Source organism: Brienomyrus brachyistius, chromosome 12, assembly GCF_023856365.1.
Source record: "Brienomyrus brachyistius isolate T26 chromosome 12, BBRACH_0.4, whole genome shotgun sequence".
NCBI lineage: Eukaryota > Metazoa > Chordata > Actinopteri > Osteoglossiformes > Mormyridae > Brienomyrus > Brienomyrus brachyistius.
Window position 1 is genome coordinate 14,717,636 of NC_064544.1, and position 22,376 is coordinate 14,740,011.

Genomic DNA, 22,376 nt, shown 5'->3' on the forward strand with positions numbered 1-22,376 from the left:
CAAGTGTGTGCTGAACCCACTACATGATGGACCCTAAGAGATGAGAACCTAAGTACAGCTGAGTGATGGGTGAAGCCTCAGCACCACACCAGCTTGAATGGAGTGGATCAGTGTAAAGCTTTTTTTATGTTGCCTGGAGTACCAATCCTGCCACAAACCTCCATATTTTCCCAGAAAGTTGGAGAACCTGCTTGCAGGGCTAGATTAATGTCATACCCATGATGAAGCAAATCCAGGCTGAGGACCTTGCTCAAGGGTCCAAGGGAGTAGAATCGCCCCTGGTAGTAATGGGATTCGAACTTCCGATTGCCGGCACAGATCCCTAGCCTCAGAGCCACCGCTCTACCCCAAGATTGGGTGGTTACCTCAAAAATAATGTAGTAGTTGCTACAGATTAGTGTGCCCAGGCAACACTCCCTGCTCTGGAAGGGCAGGGTAAGGATTGGTTGAAGTTTGGGCTCCCATGAGCCTTAGGGGCTGTTTGATTCAGTAATGTATGTTAGTATGTGACGTTAGTATGTGAGGATGGACCACCGTGAGGGTGTGTGACATGCAGCTCAATGTCATGGCTTATTCATTCTGTAGCGTGAGCAGTGGTGGGTTAGAGTATTGCATATTATCACACTGGGTAAACCTAAAAGAGCAATTACTGCATGGAGTTGTAAGATTACCCTTGAGTCCCTGTAGGTCTTGAATAGAAGTGTTTTGGCTCTATTTACATGGTATCTTCGCCACGTCGCTTTGTCCTCCCACTCATAACCATTGCTACAATATTAACACCCCTTCAAATGAAGATGATCTGAGCCAAAGAATAAAAAAAAACAACTTTTTTTCCATGTCAAGATACGAGGTGGCAGAGAACATATCCAAACGTTATTTACTAAGATAGAAGATATAAAGTCCTGTTTGGGCTCCTGAATGCAGAGACGCAGCGCTGTCCTCTCAGCTCGAAACTACAGCCAGCCGTGTGTCACCTTCTGGCTCCTCCTCTCCTCCCGACTCTTCCTCAGCTCCCTACAGGTGGGCCCAGCAGCGAGTCTCCCCAACACCTCTGTCAGCATCCCTTCACAGCTGTTCTGCCACTCTGCCCGTCTCCTTTGTTTCCTCCTCCCCGCTTTCCGCTGTGATCTCATTAAGCGAAGCCCGTTCGGCCAGTGGCCCTGTCAGCCTCGGACATGGTTTTCAGCTCCGCTAGTTGGCCTGTTGGATCTTCTGATCTTGACCTTCATGCGAGCAGGTTCAGTGAGGCTCCTTGCTTCTTGCTTTCTGCTCAGCTGTGTTCTTCTCTCTCCGAGTCCCAGTTTTATTTGAAATGGTCCAGATCCAATATACAACACGCTGCATGACAATACATGTCTATCGTCTATATTTTAACTCGCATGATTTAGGAGTAATTGTTCTCCAGGATTAAAATTCACACGGTACTTTTGCAATCTGTTCTTTCTTACCAAAATGTAGTTACATACTCTCAGTATATACTGCAAATCAGTGGCAGCTGGCGAATAAAAAAATCGAGATAAGAAGATAATACGTTTTACAATATTACAATAACAAGAGAAGAGATTAAACATTTTTGAAATAACAATAACATTTTAATAATGAGTTATTCTGAAGTTAACTTGTTTCATGCGTTAATCTCAAAAATAGAGCCAGAACTGCCTCCTGTACTTCAATGGACCAGCTGACTTTGCCGTAAACATTATCATTGGCCAAGGAGCAAGACAGACAGTCTTTTACTGTTTGTGTTAAAAATAATTCTTCATTAAATAGAATTTGAGGCTTCCTTGTTGCTTTGGATAGGCTTCTTAACTATATAAAACTTCTGTTCAACACTTCAGTCTAGGAAATTGGACAACATGCCGAGTAAAGTCCTATTTGGCCAAGCCGGTCAGGTATTAGAGTTTAAGATAAGGGAAAGTAGCCAGAGTCGAGTGATGTTGTGTTGATTCAATCCACATGTTCCTTGTATTGTGAATCACTGTAAATGTATCTATTTTTTTCTTTGCCCTGGTAAACTGATCTCAGTGCCTACACTGCCATCCTGTCCGGTTGTTGCCACTACGTCTTGCTGGAATTCATTTAGTTTTTTTTCTTTCTTTTTTTTATCTCCGCCTCACAGAAACAGCATTGCTAGTTTTATTTACCTTTGCCTTTACTTTGCCTTTAGTTTGTCCTGTAGTGCCAATTCTGCCCTTGCATGTTTCCGTTGCCATGTACCTGCCAGGTTCACCCCCATGTTACATCTTTTGCTTTTCATTCTGAAATTATTCTATTGCGTGTAGTGAAGTGTGCATTTTTACTATGAGAATATTCTTTTATTTTTTAGTGAGCCATGAGTTTAATCACTGTAAGCTTAAACATACCACTGCATCATGCAAGTAGTTATATCTCATAACCAAAAGTAGTTACACTGTATATGCCACATAACCAAAAGGAGTTATACTGAATGTACCATTTAAATGAAAGTATTTATACTGCATATACCACATAATTGAAAGTAGTTATACTGTATACAGTATACCACATAACTGAAAGTAGTTATACTGTATATACCACATAACTGAAAGTAGTTATACTGTATATACCATATAAGAGAAAGTATTCATACTGTATATACCACATAACTGAAAGTAGGTATGTTGTATATACCGCATTATTGAAAGTAGTTATACTGTATATATTATGTAGCCATATATACTTACACTGCATATACCGTATAACCAAAAGTAGTTACACCAAACAGCCAAAAGCCAACAGAAGGGAGTTTAAAAATTCTCATGAAATGAAGCGAGTTATTTTCTCAAGGGAAAGAAATTACCATCTAGCATGAAAGCTCTTAGTTCATTATGAGGCCATGGGCTATTTCCCGACATCACTAAGGCCTGAAATGCTGCTTCATTTTAAATCAGCCCCACTGCCTTAATGAAAGATGCAAAATATAAACTAAAATAAATAAAACTAATTCAAAAAGGTTCACTTTACTAATTTTCCCATGATTTAATTCTGGGAGATGATTTCCCTGCCTTTTAATGACCCCCCCCCCCACACACACCACCACCACCACCACCACCACCACAAAGAAAGAATTACTTCTGCAGTTGCACGGTTTGCCCTTAGTCAACCCAGAATTTGTTTTAAATATTACTGATTTACTACATGATTGGATGTTATTTTGAAAATATCGTTGTTATGATTTCAGCCTTAACACACAAACAAGAACAGACCACATTCACTAACAAAACAGAACAAAACAAAGTGAAAAGGTCATATAATCTACCATTGCCTCACATAGAAGATACTGTAGGAATGACAAATGCAAAATTATTATAAGTAACAGATACAAGAGCGCTCTGTTTAGTTACAATTACCAGCAAAGCCACAGCTGATATTCAATGTAAGCGGGCGAGGGAGAGCCAGTGAAAATCACTGGTTCATGCCATTACAGTTGAACTGCCATTTAAGTGCAGTGTTGGTGAGTCTTTGACCAAGATATTCAAAAGAAAATGGTGTCCAGATGCTATAAAATCCAGTCATTCTGCATTTAGACCTGTAAATCAAATACTCCATATAAACCAATATAAGATTAAATACTAAACACGATTGCTAATGTTCTGATGTTTATTATGTCATATAGAAAAAAAATCCACATTACAGGTGTGGTACATGGCCAAACCTGGAAATTCTCCAAGCGTTTTCATTAATATACACTGTTTAGTAAAATTAGAAAAGCATTTAGATAACTGCTGTGCTTGCTAACCTTCAACAAATTATAATGTATAATCAAGAAAAGCAAAATGCTACGTGATGCTATGAGTTTAGTATAAGCCAGCATATGTCAGTGTCGATTATTACGCTCATCTGTATGCATTGTAGTCGTGAAAAATGGCACTTGGGAAGGGTACTATTTTTACAGGGCATTTATTTTTTTGTCTTTGAATGATGTGATATTCATATTTCAACAAGAGTATAATTCTATGTGCCCGGTAGAACAAATGACTTTCTGTGGCTTAGATGGTGTTACCACTGCGGACTCAAATCAAAAAGGCCGATCATGTGCCTCTCTGCAGCTCCCTGATTAATCTCTGACATGTCAGACATCTCCCTCTTAATATTTAGTGCCCTATATGTATTCTGTTTTTAACCCACGTCAACTTCATAAAATACGTTTTTTGTCACTTTTCATTCGTCACATATGAAATGTAATATATATTAATTCATTTGCAAAGTCCTTAAAAATGCAACTTTTTATTATGAAGTTTTGAAGCCTCACAAAATATGAATCTTAACATTTTTAATTCAACGCTTCTCATTCATTTCACATCCTTTGTTCAGTGGGAACAAACTGAAAAGTTAAGCAGCACAACAAAGTCATATATATGCTTTTTTTGAATATTAGGTAATTCAACTTCATTTTTACCGAATTCCCCCGTCATCTACAAACCCCATTTCCAGAAAAGCTTGGATTTTCTCAAAAATGCAATGAAAACAAAAATCTGACTTGCAAACTGACAAAAGTACAAAGAAAAGATCTTCAACGGTTTCACTGACCAGCTTAATTTAATTTTGTCCGGAGCCTTTCCTAGGAAGCACAGAACACGCGGAAGAGGCTAGCGGCTAATGCTAATATTACAACAATATTACACAATAATACTACTACTAACCATAATAATAATAATAAAAGTAAATACATACGGTACAGTACAGTACTGTACCTCGAGTTGATGAATCGCTGAAGCTGTGCAATGTTTTTATGAATGTCACAAAGCAGTGTGAACCATTGTATTTAACCCAAGTTTCTTATATTATAGGCTTTACGGTAGTCTGTAAGTACAAGTTGTCTGTAAGTCGAATGTTCTTAACATGGGGACTGCGTGTACTATGGGGATCTGTCAACATGTGCCATTTAAATACATTTAGGAGACAGATGGGCCTTTACAGTGTGCATGCCATAAATCAATCATATATTTATCTTTCTGTGTGTGTGTGTGTGTGTGTGTGTGTGCAAGCAAAAGATTTTCCTTTCCTTCAGCCTTTTGCCTTTTTATTTGATTGGTGTAAAACTCACCCAAGGGATTACCTTTACAGTTACAGCAAAGGTATCACAGGTATCAAAGACATGTTAAAGGAGCTTAATATTCATTACCCCCTGCACATGGAGTGACACTCCTCGCCGAGATAACCCCGCCGGATGGAATTCATCAGAACATGATGCCTTGGCACGCAGAACTCATAAAGGCTTTATTCCGATGCATCGCAGAAGGACATCGCAGGCTGGTATTTAACAGACTTACTAAAAACTGGTAATGGTAATGGGAGATTGTTGATGGTACGGCAGAATCCTGGTGCCCAGGGTACCAGTTTCACAACAGAACACAAAGTCCCCCTAGGAATGCAGTCTGGGGTCTGAACGTCTGCTGTCTCGCCAGTTTAACACGAGTGCGGCAAGCCTGCTCTCAGAGTATTAACAGAGACGTGCGCAATAACTGAAATATAGGCAACGTGTTATTATGGGGGGATTATTCACAAACGCACACTCATAAATTGAGAAATGGGTGAAACTAAAAATTGTGCTGTGGTCTCTTAATTTTTTCCACCGCCGTGTAATAACACAGCACACTGTGTGTATTCCACCTGCACACAGTGTGTATCAGGAACAAGAAATGATTTAATAGCGCAGTAAAACTGCAGAGTATTCCTTTTCATTTAGCAGACTTTTGTCTAAAGCAACATATTTTTTGAGAGTGCTGGATCAGCCAGTGCTGGGGGGATTTGGTTAAGGGCTTTGCTCGAGGGTCCCGACAGTAAAGTCACTCTATCAGCCACGGGATTGAAACCAGTGACCTTCTGATCACAGGTGCAGAGTCTTAACCCGCAAAGCCGCAAACCTCGCAGTATATGTTTTAAGGTATTGTTAAAATGAAGTAAAATTCTACAGCGCAGTATAGCTTAAGGACCTTACTATGGCACAGGTGTGAAATCTTTCATAATGTGAGAACTGGACAGCTTTTCAATCACTGCACCATGGTAGAGTCCCTTAAGCAGTTTGTCGCCTTTATGAGCATAGAATTTTCCAGAATTCTGAGTTCGATAAACAGTCTGCAATGAGGTCCTCAGGCATGGCAGGACAGCCAAGGTTTGTATTTTTTGGTCCGTATTGGGAAATTACTTATGAGATTATCTGTTGTGTTAGAATTGCTATTGATGCACTATGTTATAACGATACATTAAAGTTTTTTTGGAAAGCTAAGTGCACAGAGGGCAGGCCAATCCTCTTGTGAAATGGCTGGCAGTGTCTTTTAATTGTTGGCTTATTGATGTTGCAAGCAATATTGTAGAAATTGATTTTGTATTTAAGAGGTCTGTAGTTATACTCTCTTGAGATATATCTCCCATTTATTTCAGTGTCATGTATTTAGCCTTAATATTCTTGCTTTTATCTCCATTCTTTTGGAAAACATATTTACTTCAAAGCAAATTTCAAACGCCCTCTGGAAGTAGTAAATAAACAGTAGATAGTTCTGTGTGATAAGGGACGAGTAAGGTAACATTTGTCTGCATCACACATTGCTAGGCAAAGCTTCAAAAACAATATTTCACACAGAGAAAAAGAGATGCAACAATAAATGATACCCCACACGTTACCAGCTAAGGTTATATGAAACTAGACAGATACAGTTATATAGAGTAAAATTAAAGTAAAAAGTAAATAGTGGCTGTAATAGTTCAGCATCAGTTGACTTGAACACATAAAGTTCAACCATTACAAGAACCTGGGATCAGAAGTGAAAAAACCAACATCAATGTTACCTTTCAAAGTATTATGATAAAATTGCTTATGGCCATTTGTAATAGAATAAAACAAATACACAAGTATTCAGCTCTAGAAAAAATTAAGAAACCACAGCAGAATTTTCAGTTTCACTGAATTTATGGGTATATGCCTGTGTAAAATATACATCTTTTTACAAATTCCAGCCTGACTCTTCCCTGCTTCTCATTAATGTAGGGCTTCTTCCTTGCTTTATGGGACTTCAGTCCTGCTTCTAGGAGCCTGATACACACTGTCCTAACAGTGCACCTCAGACCTGCACTTAATGCTTCTCATTCTTCTTGAAGGTCATTGAGGTTATCTTTAGATTTATGAGGCACTGTCGGATAAATTGACAGTCATCTCTAGCATTAGAAAGTCACTCCTGCCCTTTACCTGGCTGGTTTTTGGTCATTCCCAGTGTCTCCTGCTTCACCTTGTTCTTGTGTATTACTGTCGTATAAACTTTGAGCCTGTGCTGTGTAGCTTTCAGAACCAGGATTAAACCAGGATTTAAAAATACACATTTTTCACAAATATAAAGTGGTCTCTTCTTTTTCTCCAAAGATGTTTATGAAGAGAGACACACTGCATTGATCAGTCTTGGATTGTTGTTGTTATTCTTGTTTTGACTTCTCTAGTATTTGGCAGATCTAGCCTTCATCTTTATCACCTTATCAGAGTCAAACTGTACCAGCTGGTAAATGTGTCAGTGATGATTTCAGTCCCTACAGTTTCCTTCAGAGCCCTTGTCAAGGGCATCAGGGTCGGCCGGAAGCCTACGGTAATCTCCCGCATCACTTGGCATTGTCCCATGTGCACGGCATCCCTGCCACGTCCGATCGGAACGAGCTGCAGGTATCACCTGCGAGCGTGCCAGCAAAGTGAGAAACTGCATTTGACGGAACGTAACGAGTTCAGCACTGGATACACAGGCTAGAAGATAGATAAATCTGTTGCATCTATACAGCCACTGTCCAGAGTCCATTTAAGGCCGCTCTGCAGAAGAATTCAATGTCGTAAAACAAACAACAGGTGAATGACATTTTCTGGTGTGGCTTGAAACTGCACTCTGTAATGCTCTTCACTGGTTACAATTGATATGCAATTTATTTACCATTTTAATTAATCATTGTCTACTATGATTTATGGAGGCACCTGCCTGACCATCTGGTGAAGAACGTATGGATTGTAGCCTGTTTTCCTGACTTCTTAAAGTGAATGTGCCCATGTTATTTCAATGCTAAGGATCTTTGAGTGTATGTAAAATTGGGGAACTGTAAGTTTTCCACTGCCATTATTGTCTGATGGTTCATTTTGAATCCTTTACAGCGACAAATGAACATTTTTTATTAAGTTCCTGACTTTGGGAAGAATGTGAGAACAAAGTCAAAACACAACTTGGTATGTATGCACTCACTGGCATGTAGCACTGTGGACGTAATTGACTGATTAGATATTAGGTATTATACCTAAAAAAATAGCCAGTGAGTGTAGAAGCTGAGACCTTAAAGGAGCCCAGTTATGTCGTTCTGCTTATTTCCTTTCGTTTAGTGTGGTATATACAGTAGATTTATATACATGTAAATGGTCTGCAGAGTCATAAGATCCAAAGTACATCCCAAAAAGAGTAAGTCACCCCAGAGACGTCCATTCATCCATTCTTTGTTCTGTAACTGCTCATGTTCAGGATTGTGGAACCTATCCTGGAAGCTATGAGTGCAAGGCAGGAACAACCCTGCATGGGCACCGACCCAATGCAGGACACTCTCACACATGCACATATATGAGCAATTCAGTAACCCCAGTTCACCATTGCACGTTTTTGGGCTGTGGGGGGACAACCAGAGTCCTTGGAGGAAACTCGAATAGAGATCTGCTTGAATCGCTTCATTGGAATTTCAGCCCATACTTCCATACTTCCATGAGGTCACCCGGTAACACAATCTTTATTGGTCACCTACTCACAAGGACCTGTCTGCAGACTGCAAGATAGGGGAGGAACATATAGGGCAAGCTAACGAATCAGAGCAGTCTGGACTCATGGGGGTGGGGCTTACAGCCCTAAATTATAGACAAGATGAATAAAGATGTGCAGTACGGAAAAAATCATGTGCTTTTGGAAAACACCCCTTGTTCAGTCATTTACACATACACTCGGACAAAAACAGACAAAAAAAATTGAAAGTGAATTGAAAAACCAGAACAGTAATAAACAACAAAACAGGTAGGAAGGGAAAAATGCAAGACTAGTTATGAAAGCAGATGGTCTGGTAACTAAGGATCAAAATGACTGCTAGGCTGAGTGCCAGGCAGGAAACTGCTGTGATACATTTCTATAAGACAATGAAAGCTAATTGTTTCATTAAAACGCAAGCTGTTTAAGAAGCTAAATCAGAGTATTGATAAAACTTAAAAAGTTTTGAATAAGCAATAAAGCCTTCAGCAGGCAGTGGTAAAAAGACGACTGGTTCACTGAGACCATTCTAAGCGGCAATTTCAGGGACATTGGCATGCAAATGACATCGTAAAAAGGCATCAAGAACTGACCATGACTAAAGTGAGGCTAAAGACAAGTGATTCTGAAGTTAACAGTGACAGGAATTAATAAGCAATAAATAAAATGCCAACGTCTGAGATACAGAATACAGTAGCACAAGGGCTATGGCAGAGAGCGAGGGAAGTGCCGCAGGAAGTGAGAACAGAGACAGGAAGCAGGGCTGAGGCTGTCAGAGTGATGCTTTTCAGTTAGTGGGGTTATCACAGTCCATTAGGCTTTGACAGAGCAAGGTCTGCTCAGCGCATTTCTCTGGAACAAAGAGCCCATGTTTTTCCACAGATTACACAAAAATTGATTTATCCACAGTCTACTTTGGACCAGTTCACTCACACACTCCAACTGCACGGCACTGTGACATCATCGGGATCCTTTTCTCAAGCCTTTTTTTTAATACTTTATGGGGCCGCAAGCATATAACGGCCAATGAGCCTACTAGGCATAACAGAAAAGCGGCTCTTCATTCTTCTCCAAGGGGCCTTTTCACCAATCCCAAAAGACACACGGAGAGGTGAGAGCATGCTTGGGGGACATAGTGCAGGGTCAGCCCTGGGTACAGCAGCAATTGGGGGGTTACCAGTTTGCCAGCCCTCAGATTCAAAACCACAACCTTCTAATTACAGACACAGTAACCTAATTGACTGAGCCAAACACCACCCCAGTATAACTTGACTAGCCTGAGCTTCCGAAGAATGAATAGTGACATGTGTGACATAGCACTGTAGCAAGAGCTATTCAATAAGCTGCAAAAAGACATTGCAAGAATATAATAAAAGATCTAATCAAATCAAAGAAAAAAGGAATATCTAGGATACTCAAGAGACCAACTAAGGGATGGTAGGATGCAGCAGGACAGAGACTGGATCATGGGCAAGTTAAAATGTTTGTTGAAGGTGAGTCACATATATATTTGGCACTGTACAAATGTGACAATGCAATATACAAAAGAGAATCAGTATTTCATTTATTCTTCATTTTCAGTCAAAACTATTCAGGATAAACTTATTTCAACTGTTCAGGAGGTCAAAGACACATAATTTACTTAAAGACTTATTCACTATAAAGACTATTATGTCTGAAATAGACTATAATGCACTAAACTATAATATGGCATACAGAATACATTGCATACTATATTGTCTAAAATATGTGATCCATAAAGGATTTTTTTCCCTTTTGCTTTTATTTTTGTTCTTTGTTAAACCATATAAAAGGGGTTTGTGGGAGAGTACTTTCATCCAACTTTAGGTATCTCCGAGGATCCTCTGCAGCCTTTGTTCTGTAAACGCCTCCTGCAAATTCTCTGATGAATGCCTATCGCGAAACGCAAAAGGAACTGTAAGAATTACAACTACAAACAGATCACCAGAAAACCGGCTTTGAAACGCAACGAACACAGTAATGGGGCACCTTATCCAGAACAGGCTCTTACACGTGGGGCTATTCCGTGTTGTCAAACTGACTTGTAACTCTTTGGTTTCCCTCCAAAAAGCATGAATGTCATAATGAGACCCCAACAGGCCAAGTGTCATCAGTTAATATCATAAAAAAAATAGCCAGATTATTATTGCGGCAAAGTTCTGGCTGTAGAGAATCGATCTTGGCATAAAATCAACCGTAAATCAGAGTTTGCTGTATTGCCACAGGTGCCTCTACTGGTGTGTTATTTAATGACCAGAAGCTGTGGGGCTTTATCGATCAGACAAAGAGCTGCTCACTGCTCATTGAGTCAATAGATACCAGCCCTAACGACGTCTATTTCCTCAGGACGACCAAACCCCTGTGTTTTGCCTTGTTGTGTGACCCTGAAGCTAGGGCTGTTTATATCTAAAAATGTAAAATTGCCCACAGCCACAAAGTCGTCAGTGTATTTGTTTTGGTAAAACATCCGTCAGTGACCTGCTGGGGGCTTGTTCATGAGCTATTGTGGTATGTAGTGATTTCGAATTGGGAACGTGGAAACATCACAAATAGGAAAGACAAGGCTGATCTGTTACCTAGGACTGAATTCTCAATTTATGTCCAAATGACTTCCAACAAAAATATAGGAAAAACTACTGAGGAAACTTTCATCCATGTAGGACTTTAGTATGGTGCAGACTGTAGCACTCTGGTTTATTTCCTGTGAATTATTTAGAAAAGCCAAAGTTTACCTGTGCCCATCGCAACACCTGGGGATTTCACCGAATTGATGGAGATTATCCTATTAGTGCAGACAGCAAAAGCCCTGCCAGACAAACAATCCGTCTGTCCCCTGAGCACACACTGTGTTATGCTCTCCTGCAGCAGAGGATCACCACTACGGGGCCACATCAAATGTCACGGCGGCCTTGAACTCATAAGGATCCTTCCAGTTAGCTAATTGCACTCATTTATAAGGAACATGGGTTCGTTTGGTGGTATCTTACGCACGTATTTGTCTAGCTGCTTTGTTTGTTAGGTGACCTTTGTTTAGACGTGGAGGGGGGCCACACGAATGATACAGTGGGAGCAGCGCGTTTGTGGAGAGAGGCAAACAAATGAGAGATTGACATGGGGGAGCATCGGGCTAGACAAACAGGCAGAAGCAGGTAAGGGAAGCGCTGAAAATGTGCAGGGAAAGTCGCGACTAGAGCAGGTTCGTCAGATGCGCTTTGCCGGGCAGCTTCTGACGCCGGTGAGCTGTGGATGTCCTGCTCAAAAGGTGTGAGATACTGTAGAAAGAGTTAAAAGAACGTAATGTTCCCGCCGTTAGTTTATGCACAAATTCCATCCCTGCGTGAGAGCAAACGTGATTCTTGCAGACACTGAATGACACGTCAGTGGCGCAGCTGCGATTTTCCCAACATGCCTTAGTGCATGAAGCAGAGGCAAAGTGCCCTTTAATACCCGTGGCATGGTGGCACTGATGATCTTTGTCCTTGGGCAAGAGTGTCTGACAAATAAACATAAATGTGAAGCACAGAAGTCGGAATTTATGCTTGTAGTGCTTCTGACGTAAGATTTTCGTGCTGCGAAATCTCTCTTGTGGCTCCTACTGAAATGTGAACAAATAAAGAAGGGAAGCACAACTTCAGGTGATGTACGTCTACCGTATGAACTCTGCCGTAGATTAAAAGTGATGATGCTTAGGAAAGGTATTACTGTATTATGGTATCCTTCGTGGATACATTTTTTGTTTTAGTGAAATATACAGCTCTGGAAGAAAATGATGATTTTGAAAGAAATCTGCTTTTTTAAATCCTGGTTTAATCCTGGTTCTGCTGGCAGAAGGCTAAGCTAAGGCAGCAGTACACAAGAATAAGGTGAAGCAGGAGACACTGGGAACGGCCAGAAACCAGTCAGGTGGAGGGCGGAAAAGATTTTCTTATGGCAGAGATGTCCGTCAACTTCACTGACAGTTTCTCATGAATCATAGGATGACATCAATTGACCTTCAAAAAGAATGGGAAACATTAAGTGTAAGTGTGAAGTGCACAGTTAGGACAGTTTGTATCAGGCTCCTAGAAGCAAGACTGAAATCCCATAAAGCAAGGAAGGAGCCCTTCATTAATGAGAAACAGGGAAGAACCAGGCTGCAGTTTGCAAAATATATATATATTATTCACAAACGCACACTCATTAATTGGGAAATGAGTGAAACAAAAAACCGTGCTGTAGCCTCTTAATTTTTTCCACGGCTCTATGTAAGTTATTTTCAAATAACAGGTATTGACATTCTGCAGCACAGTGGATATCACTGTTGTCTCACACCTCCTGTGATGCTGGAGTTTGCTTTTGATCTTCGGCTACAACACCATCTGCTCTACAAACATCCCATTCAGAGTGTCCCCTGCCTTGGTCCCAGTGCTTCCTGGCATAGGAAGCAAGCTCTCTCTCACCCTGCTATAGATAAGCAGCTCCAAGATGGATGGATGTATATTAACTGCCTTACCTGGATAAGTGAAACAAGGTGGACAACCCACACAGCATAAATATGGATTTGTTCACTATTTAATTTATTATTTAGCTTTTTATCTCTACAGTACAAACAAACACTAATGCTTGTGCCATTTTCATATACTTGACTGGATGTAACTGAGTTGCCGCTTGTTTGGTTATTTAATGGGGAACTTAAGGTGTTTGTATTTTACAGAGCATATCATGTTGGGATCATGCCGTATCCTGTTAACATTTTCTCACCAGAACCATATTTACAGCCAGTCTAGAGAAGTGAAAATCAAAAACTAGAAAACTATTGTTCTGCAAACAATAGAGCGGAATGAATTTTACCCTTACAGAAAGTTACCATGGAATTATCATGTCAGTATGGTTGTACTGGATGGTACTTTCAGTTTTTTTTCTATTTTGTGCATGATACACACTTATGATATACGGTATGTTCCTATAGTATTCTAATATTTCAGCCTATGGTACTTTCTGATAAGATGATATCCTGCTATGTCCCGTGGTATTTATTTCCAACCTGTATTTTACTGTGGTATTTAATCCTCCTGCTATTGCCAAGAAGCACATATAATATAGTTCCCTTACAAAAAAGCACCTGCATATTAAACACTGGACTGTGATCATTTCACTTGCAGGCCTAATGGATTTGGTGATGGAACCTGAGAATTTCACAGAAGCAGCTCACAGAAGCAGTAATTATGATGTTGCATTTTATTTTCGCCATCTAAATTAACAATTTAACATGTGAACTATTTTATTTGTTTGTTTTTTTTTGAAAATGTGTTTTGATAAAAATGTTTCTTTCAGTTTTTGCCACTAAAACACATATATTAGTAAGTGGTGAATTGGTTTGATGCATGTGGCTATTAAACTGTTAAACTGTTTTTTTTTCTATTAAGCCAAAGCAGATGCATTTCATGCATGGTACATTTAATGTAATTATGATGCCTAATTTCAGTAATGCATCATTACAACACTGTGGTAAACATTATGCTATTACCATGGTACAATACAAAAAGTTTAACGGATTACCATTGTATTTTGACGGAAGATACATTGTAATAAGGAGTAGTACACCATGATATATAGGTGACCAAATTACTGTACAATGGTTGTATCATAGAGACACTACTATGCTCTTTGATGATAATACCACAGTACTTTTTTGTAAGGGGAATTCCAGAAGCTGTAACATAGAGCTCGGGAATGTGTGCATAAAGGGATTAACCACAGAGCTTCAGAAAACACAGCCTTATATTCAAAGCAAGGTGGAGGAAATGCAATGGGCTGGAACCAGATAACTACTAGCGATCTGACTAATGACAGCAACAGTGGAAGGAGCATAAAGTTTATAGAAACATTTCTGTTTATGCAGACCAGAACATCCCCATACTTACTGGGGAGAAGCTCACCGTGTGGCGTTACGACGATCCGAAACATACGGCCGGAACAATCAGGGAGTTTGCTGAAGCATTGCATCCCTTTTCACAAACTTGTTCACAAGTTTTCCATGTGATGAGCTGTTCACAGATGCCAGCTAATCCTGGGTTGTTCCACACACCCTTCCCATGTGTTGTCCATCCCATCTGCTGAAACTTTGACTCAGACCTCGTATAAGTGCAGCCCCCCCGTCTTCTGGTGCAGTACCTTAAATATCATCCTCCAGGCTAACAACACAAGTCAGACATGTATAACTTTGTAGAGAAGACATCACTTTCTACAGATTGCTTTGACATTTGACACTCACGTAACTCAACAGCCCCATCTCCTGGACCTCACTGAAACAATCTTCTGTTCTGCGGCTGTTTTTTCCGGATGTAGTTGTACTTCTGAAATGTCCCTCCAAGTCCTATTGTACTGTGTTTTTTTTTTTTTTTTTTTATCCACTTCTGAAACTCTCATTATATACTGAAAAGATGTGTGTGTGCCTCAGTGGGAGGTTTAATGAAGCTTTCGTAATGAAACTACACAAATGTATAATGCATCATCTCTGCCTTTTTCCCTCAGTGATAACGAGATGGCTACTAGTAATGTAACCACAGGAACAGAGGAGTCAAAGAATTGCTGTGCTTAGGGGGCTTTTCTAGCTGCATTTCACTTCTTCCACAGGGTGCCATCTTCCCCCAGTGGCTTGGCAGAAATGAGTTTACTGGTGTGCGCGCTAATTAAGATAAAAGCAATACGAGACAGTCTGTAATATTTGTGTTGCAATTATTCAGCATCCCAAACATGCGTTACGGAAGGCTTCAGTATTCAGTAACGTCAGTTGTGCGTGGATCAAAGCAGGTGAGGCGGAAGGAACGCGACATGGGGCAAGATGAGAGACTGCAGTGCCCGGAGCTTGACTGAGAGCTTCTGCCGTGAGGAGTTCTGTAGGTCGCAGTAGTGGTCTTAGACTCACACTGGAGGGCTCTTGGTTTAGTCACGAGAGACACAAAAATGTACTGTAATGTACTGCGGTGGAACATAATGTATGAATGCACTTTATGAAGCGCATTAGGATTTCATTTTTCTCTGAAGATTGTCTAAAATGCAGCGACATTCTTCAGTGACCAGTCATTTCTAATGATCTCTACACGAATTATGGATTTTTAACATCCTGTGATTCCTACGGATATATTCTGTGATGTGACAGATCATGGGGAATCTGCCTCGCACCAGCAGGAGGCGATCAGCACCATGCAGGCCTACGGTGATCATGGTTTCCTCATGGTTGAGCACAACGAGGGTCAACAGGACACAGCTGATGGCGACTTATTGCCCCAACCAAGGGCAGCTTAATGCCTACCCTGAAGGGGGGGGGGATGAGGGGGACATGAAAGCCAGCTGCCCCTGTTCTCGTCGCCCCTGTGAACTGTGTGCTTGGAGGATGACCACCCTGATGCACATACTGCCTCCCAGCTGACCTCATGGGCGCTGAAGGATCCACGCTTGTTTAGGAGAAGCGATGCTTCCCCCCAGCTGATGACCAGAACTACTTATGACCACCAGACATAATTTCCCCCATCTGCCCTGAAAAAACCTGACCTACAAGGGGTACTTACCTGGACCCTTGACTTCTGTGCCAGGAGATTATTATTATTATTGTTGTTGTACATTTTCTGTGACATTAGTGAACCAGGAGACAGGTTTGTCAATTTCCAAAGTACAATTTTAGTATTAAATTGCAAATATGACATAATGGAAGCACAAATTATTGTTAAATAAGCATTAATCTCATTAGCAATTAAATACTCAGTGTGTCACTCAGATAAAACCCCCCATTGTGTTACTTAACTAATGCTTAGCAAAGTGAATGAATGTTCCCATAGCCACAGTTAATTGTCTGTTGCCCGGAGAGGCCTTTAGTTTTTTTTTTTTTTTTTGTTCTGTACCGTAGAAGCTTTTCAGTTCTTTCTTTTGCTCTGCCAGTGCGAGTTATTCCTGCAGATACGTTCTCGCAAAGACCCTGGGCTAGCGTACTGGCCAGCGTTCTGATGTGGACCGGGCCCCGACGCTGCTCCCTCACATCTTCAGCCGCTCCAAAGCCGCTTCCAATTTATTCCTATCAACCCTTTTGCCAGCTTGAACGGCACAAGATACTCGCTCTCACAGTGCTGACTTCTGCCGTCAAATTAATTTGGACACCTGTCTTTGGAAAGAGCCACAACAAAGCTGCCAAAATCAATTTAGCAGAGCACCTAAGGCCTGGAAGAGCTCGACTTAGCAGTTCTCGTTTATAGATCACCATTAAACTGTTCATCTGTGACAATTAATTGCAGGGAAAATATTCCAGTCTGTGTCTCTTTTACTTATTCATGATGCTGTAAGGCCTCCGGAACACTGACCGGCTTATATTGTTTGGCTCAAAGCTAATTGAAAACCCACGAAACTGACCTGACAGTCCTCTGAAATTTTCCTCTCCAGTGCCGGTTATTATCCATCACTCACTTGTCATCCCACTCCTGCCTCCACAGTCCACCATTAACTCACTCCTTTCTCCAGTCCTTTCTATTGTTTTCCATCCCTTCAAATGTATTTTCCTTAAGCAAAGTGTCATATTCCTGCCATCTCTTCCCTGTCATGGCCCTAACAAGCCACACCTATCCCTCTCGTCTTACCTCTCATTCCTAACCCTTGTATGGAAATCACTGGCAGCTGCCTCTCGTTAGTTCCCTCGTTAGTCCCATATATATGTGCTTCCCAGTCTTGTGTTCTCCAGTCCTGTCATTGACGTTGAACCCTCTTGTTGCCTTTGCCCTTCTTTGTTCTGCCCCTCCTGTTTTGTGATGCCCTGTGACCCAATTTATTCCCATTCTCTGTTTTTTGAGTTCATTTAAACCCCTTGTGTTTTGCCATTGAGTCCTGAAAATCGTGACACAGAGTTAACTGTAATATTGACCCTTCCAAGACCCCCTTGTCCATTTTGGCTTGGGATTCTGGGATAATTAGACTTCTTGGAGATCTAGCACTTAGATTCAAAGGGGACTTTTAAGTCAATGAATGTGTTTATGATTTTATACCAACTTCCGCTCATCAAATATGAAATGTATAAAATGAACATCTCCAGCATCTCCAGGACTGAGGGCTTCCGTCTTGGAGTATTGTTTTATTGTTGTTTGTGGAGTGTTTGTGTGGTTTTCCCCCCTGTGTTCAAGGGGCCTTCCACTGTACATGTTTTACCAATGTTTATTGACAAAATTGCACATAATCCAGTGACAAGGTTCCCAGAATTTTAAAATAAAAATCCAACTTTTTGAAATTGTTGCAATTGTTTTGAAAACTGGCAACAGGGGGTTGTACCGTAACACGTTACTGAACATGTTCCTTGAAAAACAGCCATAGCAGAAGCGCAAATCTGTAGCTGCACTCCATCCATACATCTTCACACTGTTTCAAATAGAGTAGCCTGTCTTCATTGATATTTTAGAGCGATTAAATAACATATGTGGTGCTAGATTTATTTAGCAATGCAAACATTTAAATATATTACATTAAGATTCAGGTTCTAGTTGTCACATATGCAAGCATATACTGTATAGGTGCGTAGTGAAATGGTTTTTACACCTGGGATTGCGATCGAGGTAGAAATTCATAATACAAAGAAAAAAAGATCTACAAAATAAATAGCAAAATAACGATGAAGATAAGAACATATTGTGTTTATTAAATGTGGTGTTTATTATTTCGGCAAAAATATAATGCATGTGGTGTGGGATCAGTTATGCGGCTTCTCTTATCATTTATAAATAAACTCAGAGTGCAGAGCCCTGTGGACATTCACTGCTCAAAGCAATTATACATATTATATTAATACTGTACATTACCTTGCTTAAATTGGCTGGAACATATTATCAAATGACATGTCATTAAGTGGCATTCATTTAAAATCTTTAATACACTCCTGTTGCCACTGGACATTTTAAAAGAACAATTTGCGAAATTAAAAGCATAACCCAGTTCTCACAGGAAAATTTGCTCTTTGCTTTTATTACATTAAGTCATTGAGGGAAAGGGAAAATAATGTTTGGATATGTAAATCTTATAATTATATGAAATTATTCATAACCCATTGGGTGCAGACTTTTCTCCCTACGGTTCTCCATATATATGATCCCCCTACGATGTTCAGAAAAAGTTTCGAGACAGATTTCTTTATTCTTATTTCTTATATTACTGCCGATTTGCCGGCAAAGGTGATAATTCATTCAGTATGGAATCAATATTAGAAAAAGATTAATGAGCTATAACTCATCAACCCTCTGAGAAGTAATAATAATAATAATAATAATAATGATAACAAAAACAACAACAATAATAATAATTGCTATTATTATTATTATTATTATTATTATATACTTCCAGGTATTATGGTACCACAAAACAATCTGCTTCAGACTCCAACACCTTCACTAGCTAGACAATACATCTACAGTGCAGTTAATGCAGTCAGCTACCAAACATGGATCACATGACCTATGACTGAATGATTAATTTCTGAATTCTACAATGGTTTCAGAGGAGGTAATGGATTGTGTGTGCTATAGTGTACCAAAGACCCTAACCCTTATTCCTTTTTTCTCCATTTTTGCCCAGTTTGGACTGGCCAATTAATCCCACCGCAGGTCCCAGTGCCTGACACCCATGCCCAACTAGGTGGCTGCAGACTCCATACACTCACTGCACACACTCACTGCACACACTCACTCCTTCTCCTCTGTTTGTGTTGTGTGCCATCCCATTTCCATTTCTGCTCCATGGGCTCCACGCTTCATCAAGCAGCCTAACAGTCCTGGAGGACTTTGAGGAGCCATTCGCTCGATTCCGCTCACAGCCCCGCGGGCACCAGGAGACAGCAAACTTCACTATGGAGTGATGAGAGGGGAGAGAAAGCCAGCCATCTAATCCACCCGATGGAACACAAGCCAGTTTGCATTCTCTGGGCCTCCATGCCGTGTGCAGCTTAGACAGCACAGTGGGGATCAAACTCAGGCCCGTACTGCAGGGTGCACCTTCATTTGGATGGTGTGATGCCAGGGAGGACTTGCATCCCGCACCTTAATTGGTGCAAGAAACAAAAACCAGTGTAAGATCTAGCACTGGAGAATTTGCCAGCCTTCTGCAATCATTGCTGCCGTAGAAATGTTCCTCAGTAGAATCAGTTTCATGGGGCCGAGCCACCTGTATTGCAGAACAGGAATACAAGGATCTTTTCTCAAGAGGAACTGTCAACCACGATGATGAAAAAATGCATGACTTTCAGTGACCCGAGAAACTCCAGAATATAAGAAGTAGGGTGAGCTACAGGATTCCATGGAGGGGCTGAGTAGTGGGGGAAGATGTTTGGTTAAAAAAAAAAAGTCCAACATAAAAAACTGGGTTAGTCCTTCCTATATACATCCATCCATCCATCCATTTTCCAAACCGCATATCCTACTGGGTCGCGGAGGGTCCGGAGCCTATCCCGGAAGCAATGGGCATGAGGTAGGGAACAACCCAGGATGGGGGGCCAGCCCATCGCAGGGCACACTCACACACCATTCAGTCACACATGCACACCTACGGGCAATTTAGCAACTCCAATTAGCCTCAGCATGTGTATGGACTGTGGGGAGAAACCGGAGTCCTATATACAGTGATGAAAAAAAAATGATCTGTGATTAGTTGGTATTTGCCCATCCTTGGGATGGGGTAAGCTCATGATTGGACCAGAGCTGGGCCTGAAAGCTCCTGATAGTGCTGCCCAGTGTCTACTCTGATATCACTGGTGATTGACTAGGTAGCCAAACAACAGATACAGTCAATCATCAGACCTTATAGTCTGAAACCTGTCCAGGCTTACAAAGTTGGTGCTACTTATCTTTGAATCACCACTTTATTCATGTAAAGATAAAACAGGACTCCACCTGGAACAAAAATCTTTAAAGCAGTTTTAGATAACTGTTTTAAAACATTAAGATATTCAGAACTTAGTATAGGACAGTGTTCTCCAATTCTTATCCTTGGGGGGCAGTCTGCGACAGAGCTTCCAGATTTCCTTGGTCAAACAATTGAGGGAACCCTGGTTCAGAACCTTTTTTTTAAAAAATAAGCATGACAGATGGTTCTCATTCCTTCTAATGTTGTGCTTCAGAATTCCCATCTAATGAACTAATTTCTGTAAAATTAATCAGAACGTAGCATTCTTTGATATATATTATATTAATCTAGTTATTATGAATTGTCTGGATTTTCTCGTTAATAATGTAAAGAAAATGTAAAGTTTCTCTTTTCCTGCAGTAGTATTTCGTAAGTATTCAAGGGGCCGCATTCTTTACAAAACAGCTGTGTGTTTGATGGTTTGTGTGACACCAGGAAGTTCAGTCAGGCATCTTAGTCAGCATATTACTGCTTGTAACGTTTATAAAATCAACATTTTTTTTTGGTTTTTATAAATAGAGTATGTAGGGGGGCTGGGAGGGAGCAAAACTGTGGACTGTCTGGGGGTCCCAAAGGAATGGGGTTGGGGGAAACCGCCCCACTGAAATTAGGCCTACGGTGTAGCTTGCACTTGAGCTAAGTGCTTTCTAAAAAACTCTGAATAAATGTCACAGACACATGCAGTATATGACAGGTCATGATTTTTCGTGAAGGTGTGTAAATCTAGAGAGGAGAGTCTAGGTCGGGGCTGTCCAGCCCTGCTCCCGGAGATCTATCACCCTGTAGCGCTTAAGTAAAGCGTTAATTTAACACGCCTGACGCCGGTCCTACAGTAGCTTGTATCAGGAGTGTTAAACTAGGGCTGCCGCTACGCTTTGCAGGGTGGTAGAGTTCCAGGAGCAGGGTTGAGCAGCCTCATTCCAGGTATATAATTAACATAATCCCATCAACTTTATTATTGGACCATTTTACAGAAGTCAGGCTCTTTGTCTCTGTGTATCAGTTGACTCGTTCAATTTCTCTTCATGCATTTGTAGATACTTCTATAATTATTTGATATTTTCTTTATTTCTGAGTCAAATATCAGACGAACTGGCATAGTATTGTGTCATAAGCAGCTTAACATCATAATACGAAAGATAAAAGCGCCCCGTTTCAAACAGACACAAAAGTTTTTTCTTTTTTTCTTCCAGTTGCCCTTCAGAATGGAGGTGCAGGGAGAAAACAGTGGTGAGGTTATTACCAGAGGATATGTGGAAGAGGAAGAAGATGAAGAAAAAAGGGGGGAAAGACTCTCTGGAGAACAGAAGGAGGGAAGAGAATAAAAGAGAAACTGATTAAAGAATGAGAAAAGGAGAAATTTTAATATCCACCAAAATGGTCAGTGTTCTAATATACAAGGAAGGATTCTCTTATAAAAAATGATTTTTTTTTCTCTTCTTCTCTTTATTAATAACAGAAAAAAGGAAATTTTAATTTAGTGAGTGTCTAATTTAATACTGTATATACTATAAACAGTTTATTTGCTGTTTATATGAGGAAATGTGCTCAGTATGGGACATGATTGTGCACCCCGGAGAAGCTTTAGAAATTGTGTACTTCAATTTCAATGCCTCCCCAAATGCTTCTCTCACCCAGAGAACCTCATCAGCCATTCCCTGTTATTGAGCTGGGTTTCCTGCCACT